Genomic DNA, 11920 nt, shown 5'->3' on the forward strand with positions numbered 1-11920 from the left:
CAAGCTAGTACAAGAATTAAGGGGGTTGGAGCTCCCTTCCAGGGAAGCTGGAAAACGAGAGAGAGTTGTAGCTCTCTGCAGGTTGCAGCCTGCGTACTGGTAAAGTCTGCTCCAGTACAAGACATTGTAAAGAGAAGTTTCTAATTAAAAAGAAGATAGAGACGAATTGCAGCAGGGGGTTTTCACCCACATTGGGTTTCCTCCTTATATCTTGTGTTCTTGTGTATGACTGTCTTCTGCTCTGTTTCACTGTTTCTGGTACTGTTTATGTGCATCTGAATCACAGATAAGTAACTGACATCTGAAAGATAAATAAAATTATAAGTCTGATTTATATACGCGGGTTTCTTTATCTGTAGTTGCGTATATACGCGGGTTGTATTAACAGAAGTAGCGTATATCATCTGGAATTTAAAAAGGAAATATTTGGCTTGATAATACTGATTCACCCCCCCTCCCAGTATTATTTCCAACAATTGGTATCGGAGCAGGTCCTTCAGAGAAGCTTGATCGCTTGAAGGAAGATCATTCATCATGAGCAACTACGAGAGGGAAGCATCAATCAGGCCACCAATTTTTGATGGGACAAACTTCAATTATTGGAAGGTAAGAGTTACTGCCTATCTTCAATCTCTTGGTACAGAAGTTTGGGATATCATAGATACAGGCTACACTTTTCCTTCAGCTACTCCTACATATGCGGCCGAGAAGAAGAAATATGAAACAAATGCTAAATCAGTCAATACTCTGCTAGGATGCTTATCTCAAACAGAATTCGTGAAGGTTATGCAATATAAATCTGCAAAAGAAATATGGGACAAGATTGTCTTGAGCTACGAAGGAGATGAACAGGTAAAGCGTGCTAAACTTCAAACCCTCAGGATTCAATATGAGAATCTCAGAATGTATAATGATGAAAGTGTGGCTAACTATTTTCTTCGGGTAGATGAGATTGTTAATTGCATGAAAAACTTGGGTGAAGAAATAAAAGAGGCTATTGTGGTTGAAAAAGTTCTAAGATCATTGTCCCCCAAGTTTGAATCTAAAGTGTCTGCAATAGAAGAAAAGGAAAATCTACGAATTCTTACTATGTCTCAGCTACACGGAATTCTAACTGCTTATGAAATGAGAAAGGGAGGTCCATCAGACAGAAGAGAAGCTGCTTTCAAGGCTTCAGGCAAAGGAGATTATTATGAAGCAAGTCACGTGCCAGAAGAAGAAGAAGAAGAATCAAATTTTGTCAGAAATCTTCAAAGGGGTTCTGGAAGGTTCAGAGGTAAGTTACCTTTTAAATGCTTTGCTTGTGGAAGAGTAGGTCATTATGCTGCAAAATGTCCTTATAAGGATAAAGGAAAGGAACCTGCTAGATGGAACAAGAAACAGAGTGCAAATAAGAAAAGCTACTACACTCATGAAGATAGTGATGGTCTATCAAATAGTGATGAAGATGAACGAGGTAATGACTATAAACTGTTAATGGCATTTGAAGATGATGATTATATGGATGCTATAGATGTGGATAGCCTTTATGAAGAAATTACTAGACTCAAGAGATGTATAGAAGAAAAGAATATGATCATTGATACTCTACAATTTCAAATTGATGAAAAGGAAAAACATCTTGAAAAATTAGAAGGTGAAATTGTTGGTCTTAGAAAAGAGATTGAGAAAACAAAAGCTATTAATCTTAAGTTTGTCAAAGGATCTGAAACTTTGGATGAGATTATCAATGTACAACGTTCTCCTCTAAACAAGACAGGTCTGGGCTATAATGGAGAAACTTCTCAAGCATCCACCTCAAAAATTTATCTTGATGCAGCAAGAAGGAATGAGCAAAAGCACAATGGAGACCATCAGGTAAAGCAGGGACGAATTGCAAACAGAGACTATCGAGGGCAATCCGTCTTAAGGGTGAAAAAAAGCTACAACCAGCCACAGGTAAAATCTTCTCAATTTGGTTCAAGAATGGTTGACAATAGAAATTACAATCATTTGGCTGGTAGATTTGATAACCGCAGAAGTTTCTTCAATGGACAATGTTTTTCTTGCCATAACTTTGGTCACAAAGCAGCTCAGTGTGTTGCATATAAAACAATCATGACTAGAGAAGCTCAAAAACAAAGAAGTATGATCGGGATTACAAAAAGGACCTATAACAACTTTTCGGCTCTTGAAAATGAGGTTGAATGTTCTATTTGCAATAACTTTGGTCATGAAGATTTTGAATGCAGGAGCAGGTTTCAGCAGACAAAGGAACAAGCCTCAAGCACCAAAACATGGAGAATAAAGGAACCACAAATAGAAAGATGTGGGATAGTATTTTATGCAGAGGGACAGGAAAATCTATGGTACATTGACAGTGGATGTTCGAAGCATATGACAGGTGATAAAGAAAAACTTGAGTCATATTCTGCTCTAGAAAAAGGAAAGAAAGTTTCTTTTGGAAATGATACTCCTGCAACTATAAAAGGAAAAGGCATTGCTCAGCTAAAAGAAAAGGTCAAGGCTGGAAATGTTTTGTATGTTGATGGATTGAAACATAATCTTCTAAGTGTCAGCCAGATGTGTGATCAAGGAACCAAGGTGATATTTAGAACAAATGGATGTCTTGTTCGTGATCTTGATACAGGTAAAACGGTGATAAAAGGTAAAAGAACTCCAAATAATCTATACATATTTGAGGAAGGACAACAACAATGCTATCTAAGCAAGGATGATGAACACTGGTTATGGCATCGGAGGTTGGGGCATCTAAGCTTTTCACAAATAAGGAAAGCATGCAAATATCAGGCAGTTCGCGATCTTCCAGATATCAAAATTCCAGACAAAACCATATGAAAATCATGTCAGTTTGGAAAGCAAACCAGAACTAACTTTCCAGAGAAGGAAGGATCAGCTAGCATGCCTCTTGAGCTAGTACATACAGATACATGTGGTCCATTCAGGAAAATGACACCTCGAGGAGAAGAATACTTGATATTATTCATTGACGATTTCTCCAGGTTTGTCTGGTTAGGACTTATGAAGCACAAAGATGAAGCATTCGAAAAATTCAAATCCTTCAAAGCCTTGGTTGAAAATGAATCAGGATACAAAATTAAGTGCCTCAGATCCGACAGAGGTGGGGAGTTTACCTCAAATGAATTTTTCAATTTCTGTGAAGAACATGGGATAAGAAGAGAATTCTCTACAGCTAGAACTCCTCAGCAAAATGGAGTTGTGGAAAGAATGAACAGAACAGTCCAACAAATGGCTCGTGCTATGCTTGATGAGTCAGGAACTCCCGCAACTTTTTGGGGTGAAGCTGCACATGCTGCGGTTGTTATTCTCAACAAAACAAATGTCCGGGTGAACAGCACTCAAACCCCTCATGAGCTCTGGTGTGGTGAGACTCCTTCGGTAAAGCACTTCAAAATCTTTGGGAGCAAATGTTATATTAAGAATACTGATGAGCAACTTGGCAAACTTGAACCTAGAGTAGATGAAGGCATTCTTCTTGGTTATTCTCCACATAGCAAAGCATACAAGTGCTACAATAAAAGACTTGGCAGAATTGTTGACAACATTGATGTAGTGGTTGATGAGAAGGGATACATTCCTAGGCAAGTACATCATGAAGACATCGAAGAAGATGAAGGCTACCCTCAAAGACAGAATAATGAAGAAGAAGGACCTCAAGAAGAACCAGAGGAGCAGACAAGAATAGAAGAGAAGACTCCATCCAGATATGTTCAGAAGAATCATCCAGAATCTCAGATTGTGGGGCAGAAAGAAGCAGGTGTACAAACAAGAAGAACAATTGCAGAAGCTTCAAGCTATTTGGCATTGCTCTCTTCCACTGAAACGCAAAATGTAAAAGAAGCATGCAAGGATGAGTGTTGGGTTAAGGCAATGGATGAAGAGCTTGAGCAGATCGAAAAGAACAACACTTGGGAGTTGGTTCCTAGACCAAAAGACAAGAATGTCATAGGAACAAAATGGATCTTCAAGAACAAGTTGAATGAAAATGGGGAAGTTATTAGAAACAAGGCCAGGCTTGTTTGCAAAGGGTATGCTCAACAGGAAGGAATAGACTTTGAAGAAACTTTTGCTCCTGTTGCTAGACTTGAGGCCATCAGAATGTTCCTTGCCCTCTCTAGCTTTCAAAAATTCAAAGTATTTCAAATGGACGTGAAGTCAGCCTTTTTGAATGGAGACTTAGAAGAAGAAGTGTACATTGAGCAACCAGATGGCTTTATCCTTGGAAATGATCCAAATCTTGTATGCAAACCTAAAAAGGCTCTCTATGGGCTTAAAAAAGCTCCAAGGGCTTGGTACTATCGGTTGGACAAATACCTTCATCAACAAGGATTTTCAAAAGGATCAGCAGATAGCAATCTATATATAAAAATTGAAAATAACAAATTGCTAATACTTGTTGTGTATGTAGATGATATTATCTTTGGGAAGAAGCTATGAGTCAAAGCTTTGCCTTGGTGATGCAGAAAGAATTCGAAATGTCATTACTTGGAGAATTGACATATTTTCTTGGATTGCAAATCCAACAAAATGAAGGCGGTATTTTCTTGTCTCAAACCAAGTACCTCAAGCAGATCTTGAAGAAGTATGGCATGGAAGATTCGAAACCAGTATGTACCCCCATGGTTACGGGATGCAGCCTTAGTGAAAATGATGAATCAGCAGCAGTGCATCAACCAACCTATAGATCCATGATTGGGAGCTTGCTTTATTTGACAGGTACACGACCAGATATTATGCATGCAGTGGGAATAGTTGGAAGGTTTCAAGCCAACCCAAAGGAAACTCATCTTCAGGCAGTCAAAAGAATCTTCAAATACCTTCAAGGAACTCAAAACTATGGCCTATGGTATCCTAGAGATACAGATCTCACTCTTCATGCTTACACAGATGCAGATTGGGCCGGAAGCGTGGATGACAGGAAGAGCACAAATGGCGGTGCATTCTTTATGGGTTCCAGATTAGTATCTTGGTTCAGCAAAAAACAGAGTTCGATTGCTTTATCTACAGCTGAAGCGGAATATGTGGCTGCAGCATCCTGTTGCACACAACTCCTTTGGATGATGCAAACCTTGCAGGACTTTCAAATCACTTGTAATCCACATGTCTCTATCTTATGTGATAATACAAGTGCAATAAGCATTTCAAAGAACCCAGTCATGCATTCAAAAACCAAGCACATACCGATCAAGTATCACTTTCTCCGGGAACAAGTGTTGGAACAAAAGGTCAAATTGGAGTATGTTCCTTCTAAGGAACAAGTTGCTGATATACTCACCAAACCTCTGCCCAGGGAAACTTTTGAATATCTCAGACAGAAGTTGGGAGTCGTTGATGCTTCATCCTGTTGTTGAAGCTTGTCTGTGCAAAGAAAAGTTTATGTACGCGAGTTGGATGAAAGTAATCCGCGTACATACGCTGATTTGTGAAGGTGCAGTCGCGTATATGGAGTTCTGAAGAAAATCAGCAAGGGCAGACTCTGGTTGAAGAGCATCTGATATGGGTCTGTCAGAGATCATCAGGCACAGGTTCAGGGGGAGCAATTAATCTTCTAATAATGCATTGTTGGCATTACCTTAGAAGTTCTTGGTTCTAGTACTCAAGCTGTTTTGGTTCAGGTGGATCAGCTGCAGAAAGGAGTTCAGAAGGAAAAAATGATTGCTGATATCTACAGTGATTGTCAGATGATAATTGTCATTGGTGTTTTGCTTAGTATTGATATTTCGTCTCTATGTCATATATTTTTTTTATCAAGGTCATGTAACGGCCTATTGGTTTCCCCACTATGCCTGGGATGATTGATGCAATTGGTTGTCATATGTGAATTTCTGTTGTATCTCCACTTGGTTGGATGATCCACACGTGGTTGGGTAATGGTTGAGTCTTTTGGTGATAGGAAGGTCCTTTATGATGTTTAAGTCATGGTTCTTCTTAAAGAACATCCTTTTGTAGATCTTGCCTACAGTCAGGGGGAGCATGTTCAGCACAGCAGAGCAGAGATATCAACATGTACTCAGGGGGAGCACAGCCCTTTGCCCTTGATGACAAAGGGGGAGAATGACTTTGAGGAACTTGGGGTTGCCATCAAGTCCAAAGGGGGAGATTGTTGGCATTTTGGCACAGGTGTGGCGCTATGGTACAGATGTTTTCCTTGATGACAACTCACTTTGGTGGCAGATCTCAGTTCAGGTACTCAGAATGAAGGAAATCTTGTATACGCAGGTACACCTTGCCGAAGACGCGTATACACGCAGTTTATACATGCCGAAGTCGCGTATGCGTATACACGCACTTTTATGCACATAAAAGCGCGTACATGATGGGAAACTTATTTTTGGTCCATGGTTGTTAGTCCTTGGAATTTAAACCTTTGGTTGTGGACCATGGTATCTCGGCAGAAGAGTTGAACCCAGGTTTTTGGCCCTTGGTATTGGTTTATTATGGTTTTGGACCGTGGTATTGAGGAAGGCCTAAAACTATAAAAGAGGAAGTAGATCATGTGGAAAGACATCATCTGAATCATTGAATATCTGATATTGTGATAGATCTGGAATACGGGTGATTGGGTTATGGTGCAGATATAGATCTGAATGAAGGTGGATAAGGACTATTGGTGGATCTAAATCTCAAGGCTTGAACATTGGTATCTCTGTATGATTTTGATCTGTTATAAGTAGCGCACTCTTGATCTATAAATCTGGGCTATCTAATGTCCGAATGCTTAAAAGAATAAATTATCCTTTATAGATCTGTACGCAGGTTCAGTGAATTGAAGGTGCGTATATACGCATTTTCTGTGAATGAAAGACACGTATACGCAGGTTGGCTATGGTAAAGAAGCGTATACTCGCAGGTTGATGAACAATGAAGTAGCGTATATGTTTTGATTTATGTTCTAGTTGCTTCTGTTTTATTGTTGCTGTGTTCTGGGTTCAGAATTGGTGTTTGATTACAGTTACTGTGTTCTGGGTTCAGTGGTCAGAGAAGTGCTTAGTTGTTTCAGCTTTTGATTGGTGAAAAGGAGTTTGGGTTATGCAGAAATTCTTGATATTTGATTGATGTTACTTGTGGATCCAGTCTGAAAATTAATGAAACGAGGTCCCTGAAAGCAAAGAGAAGGTTGCAGCCTTCTGCAGGTAGGAGCCTGCGTACTAGTATCTCAAGCTAGTACAAGAATTAAGGGGGTTGGAGCTCCCTTCCAGGGAAGCTGGAAAACGAGAGAGAGTTGTAGCTCTCTGCAGGTTGCAGCCTGCGTACTGGTAAAGTCTGCTCCAGTACAAGACATTGTAAAGAGAAGTTTCTAATTAAAAAGAAGATAGAGACGAATTGCAGCAGGGGTTTTCACCCACATTGGGTTTCCTCCTTATATCTTGTGTTCTTGTGTGTGACTGTCTTCTGCTCTGTTTCACTGTTTCTGGTACTGTTTATGTGCATCTGAATCACAGATAAGTAACTGACATCTGAAAGATAAATCAAATTATAAGTCTAATTTATATATGCGGGTTTCTTTATCTGTAGTTGCGTATATACGCGGGTTGTATTAACAGAAGTAGCGTATATCATCTGGAATTTAAAAAGGAAATATTTGGCTTGATAATACTAATTCACCCCCCCTCTCAGTATTATTTCCAACATATGGTGTACTTTATGCAAAAGTTTGGAAGAAATTGTTTTTGACCTATTCTTAAGTTGTCCTTTCATCAATAAGATTTGGGAGGCGATGCTGAGACTACTAGGGATAAATCAAACATGGAATGGGGCAAATATCTAGGATGCTTGGAAAATATGGTGGAATTCTACTACATATGAAAATTTAAGAAATATCCCTTTGACCATCTCTTGGGGAATATAGTTGGCTAGGAACAAGGGAATTTTCCAAGACATCCCTCCATCGCACCCTCTGATTTCAATTGAATGTGCCTCTATTTTTTCTTTAATCCCTCTTCCATCTCCAAAAAATACCTCTAGGATCTTTAGAGAAGAATAGATCAAGCCTAATTTACCATGGGCATATTTTGATGGTGTCTCTGATGCACAGAATAGATGTGGGTCGGGGCAAGTTATCCATGTCAATGATCACAAAACTATCAAAGCTTTTGTGGGCCTTGGCTCAGGATCAAACAACTATGTAGAACTTCAATCCTTGAAACTATTATTGTGTTGTCTTATTCAATAGAGGATGGGATCAATTCAATTTTTTGGTGACTCACTAAATGCTATTAACTAGTTTAATGGACTATAGAGATGTCAAAATTATATTTTGATTCCAATCTTAGAAGAAATTTTACATTTAAAATTGGGTTTTGACCTCATAATTGTTTTGCACATCTACATGGAGCGGAATTCAGAATAAGACCTCCTTTCTAAGGGAGGTTTGTAATAGGTTTTGAGCGACTGACGCACAACTAAAGTCGAGGATGATAAGATCCATGTGTCAGATCATCAGCCATACATTTTTTTATCAACCTGGCCTGTGAGTAAATGTTTTAACTTTTATCAACTCAATTTTTTGTTGTTGAAAAAATTACTATATATCACACTCTTTATGGTTTGGTGGATACTAGTATATATTTTTTGGGTTTTTTTGTAAACACAGACTATTGTATGGGTTGTTTTCCCCAATAATGGGGAGGCCTAGGATCTGGAGATGGATATTATTTTTTGGTATATGGGACTGAGTGGTTCTTGCTACGATCAACCCAGATGTGGGCTCACTATGTTTTTTAGTGGACATACACTACTTTGAATTGGGTTTTGACCTCATAATTGTTTTGCACATCTACATGGAGTGGGATTCAGAATAAGACCTCCTTTCTAAGGAAGGTTTGTAACAGGTTTTGGGCAACTGGTGCATAACTGAAGTGGAGGATGATAGTATCCGTGTGTCAGATCATCAGCCATAAATTTTTTGATCAACTTGGCCTGTCAATAATTTTTTTATCTTTTATCAACTCAGTTTTTTTTGTTGACAAATTTATTATATATCAAACTCTTTATGGTTTGGTGGATACTAGTATATATTTTTTGGGTTTTTTGTAAAAATATACTATTGTATGGGTTGTTTTCCCCAATAATGGGGAGGCATAGGATCTGGAGATGGATATTATTTTTTGGTATATGGGACTGAGTAGTTCTTGCTACGATCAACCCAAATGTGGTATTGCTATGTTTTCTAGTGGACATACAGTATTCAGAATGCTTAATTTCATCTACAAATGTAACTTTTATTGCCTTAAAAGAAAGTTTGATTTTTCCTTAGAAAAAAAATGTCCTCTTTTTTATTCTAAGAGGGTTGAAGATGAAAGGTACTTTCTCCTAGAGTTCCCTACATACAACCAAATTATAACTCAATTTCAGAATATCTAATACAACATTGACCTTCCTAATATCCTAAATCATAAAACCTATGGTAATCTTGGAACACTTTTCTTATTGCCTTTTTAACATAGAAATAAGATTATAAAGGAATCTAAGTAATCTCTTACCATTTTAAAGGTTCAATAAACTAATTATGGTCTTAATGACATTAATCATCATCATCGTCAATGTTATTGACTAATAATTAAAAAGGGTGAGCATGGGGTGGGGAGTTAAACTATGGGTTAGGATTGAGGTTGAAACTCCACATTTTAAAATGCATATTTTCGCCGAGGTGAAATTGTGCTTTTTAAAATGCATGGTTTCATTCCCCAACTTGATAATATATAATTAAATAGGGTGAACATAGGATGTGAGATGAAATTATTGAATTTGAAACCATGGATTTTAAAATGCATAGTTTCATCCTCCACCCATCATAGTATATAATTAAATAGGGTGGACATAGGGTGGGGTGAAACTTTGAATTTGGAAATGCATAGTGTTAGCCCCCACGTAAGGTGAAACTATGGGAGGGGATGGTGGGAAAAATTATTATCTTGAAACAATGGGTGTAGAGGGGGTTGTGAAAACGTGCATTTGAAATTGTGGGTGCAATTGGAAGAAAAATTATGCATTTTACTATGGGTGCTTGTGGAGGGTAAAACTATGTGGGGCGTGAAACTGTGCATTTGTTTCACTTCTAAAATGCACAGTTTTACCTTCCACCCCTATTGAAAGTGCATTAAAGTGCACAATTTCACCTCACAACCCTACCGATAATGAAACAAATAGTTTCAATCTACACCCCAACCCATAATAAAATGCATAGTTTAGCTACCAACCCCCACCCATTATAAAATGCAAAGTTTCACTCCCAATCCTCGACCATAACTGTAGGTTTTAAATTGTGTTTTTTATAAGATTAGGGTGTAGGTGAATTTGTTCACTTTAAAATGCATAGTTTCAACCCCACCCGAGATAAAATAGTGGGTGGGGTTGGAGGTGACATTATGGGTGCACAATTTATTAATGATGGGGATTTTATAATTTTTGTGTTCAAAACTTTATTATTCAATAAATGGTGTCTTAGTTGATTTATGAATTTAAATACAATAAGTAATTTTATCACTATTACATTTAGGGCATGCCAAATTAAAGTTATATAATGCCAATTTAAAGTTATAGTTTAAATAAATTTGCAAAGTTTAAGTCAAGCTATATATAATATTTTTTTGTTGTGTTTAAAGTGATGTATTTGTTTTGAATTGGTCTAAGTTAACAAAATGATCTCAATCCCTAAGCGTTACCCCCAATGGTTGATCATTCCATTATTGTAAATATGTTTTCAATAATCTAGAGTGTTTTACAGGGCATTGGTTTGATCCCCATGGGGTTGATCAGACTAAGTCTCTATTACTTGATTTACATTAGGTACCATCTTTGGATTAGGGGGAAGTGTTTGAAATGAGAATCAAGAAGAACAATTTTATAGAGGCCTCTTAGGATCATTAATGCCATCACACATTATATTAAGATATTAGAATGTAAATGTAAAGGTAAATGTGAATGAGTACTTGGAGCAAGTACAACCACTCCAACCATTTCTCCTGTGTACAAATACTCATGAAGAAGTAATAAAAAGGTGGTTGGTTAACCTTTCCAAATATTTCTCTCTCTGTGTGATGTGTATTTTCTTGTGTTTGTGATGCAATGCAAACTCCCCTTGAATGTGTTTTGATGCCCTAATTTCAACACTTTGTTTCTATTTTCAATGGTAATGGGTATTAGAAATAGTGAACAATGATGGTATAAACCTACAAAAGAAATGATGGGATTAACTACAAGTTGAAAGATTTATTAGTGGATGAAATAATTAGATGTTACTTCGATGGTGTAGACGCCAACATTCGAAATAATGTTGTGGTTGAATTGGAAAGAATATTATAATGCCATGAAAAGGGTTAACCTTCCATGTTGTTTGGGAGCATCGTGCCATCAAGGAGGGACTGAACATAGGCCAAATGATATAATAGATCAGAATTCCATTCTAATGTTTGCAAGAGTATTGTATATTAAACATTTCAAACTATCATAATTTATTTTATTTCTTGCATCATTCTATGTCACTTATGGTACTTTTATATATGTAACGCCTTATATTTATTCATGATTTTACAAAAAAAAGAATCTGGCATAATAGTATCTTCAACTCAAAAATTGATCTTTGTTTATATATCTTGAGATTAAGTGGGGAGAGATGATGGTGACTAGGGTTCCCTTTGTGTGCTGGTCTTCCTTCCCACATCCACGTTGTGTTTCAAGAGAAGGCCTCATGGCATGACTGCCTTTTTTTCTTGTGATTACTCAACCCATGGCCCCTTCCCTCTGTCTCTTGTGCTTATATACACGGATTTGGAAATTTTTTAGTTGAAGAATCCAAAATTCAAAGACATGTTGAAATGAGAGGAGAATCTAAATTTGATATAACCTATAGTGAGGGGTCCATGTTGTGGGCGTTTTTTTTCTCCATATTTGAGGCCAA

Source organism: Pinus tabuliformis, chromosome 2_1 (genome assembly GCF_031772625.1).
Source record: "Pinus tabuliformis cultivar Carrire ecotype Pingquan chromosome 2_1, CPIR1, whole genome shotgun sequence".
In the NCBI taxonomy this organism is placed as follows: domain Eukaryota; kingdom Viridiplantae; phylum Streptophyta; class Pinopsida; order Pinales; family Pinaceae; genus Pinus; species Pinus tabuliformis.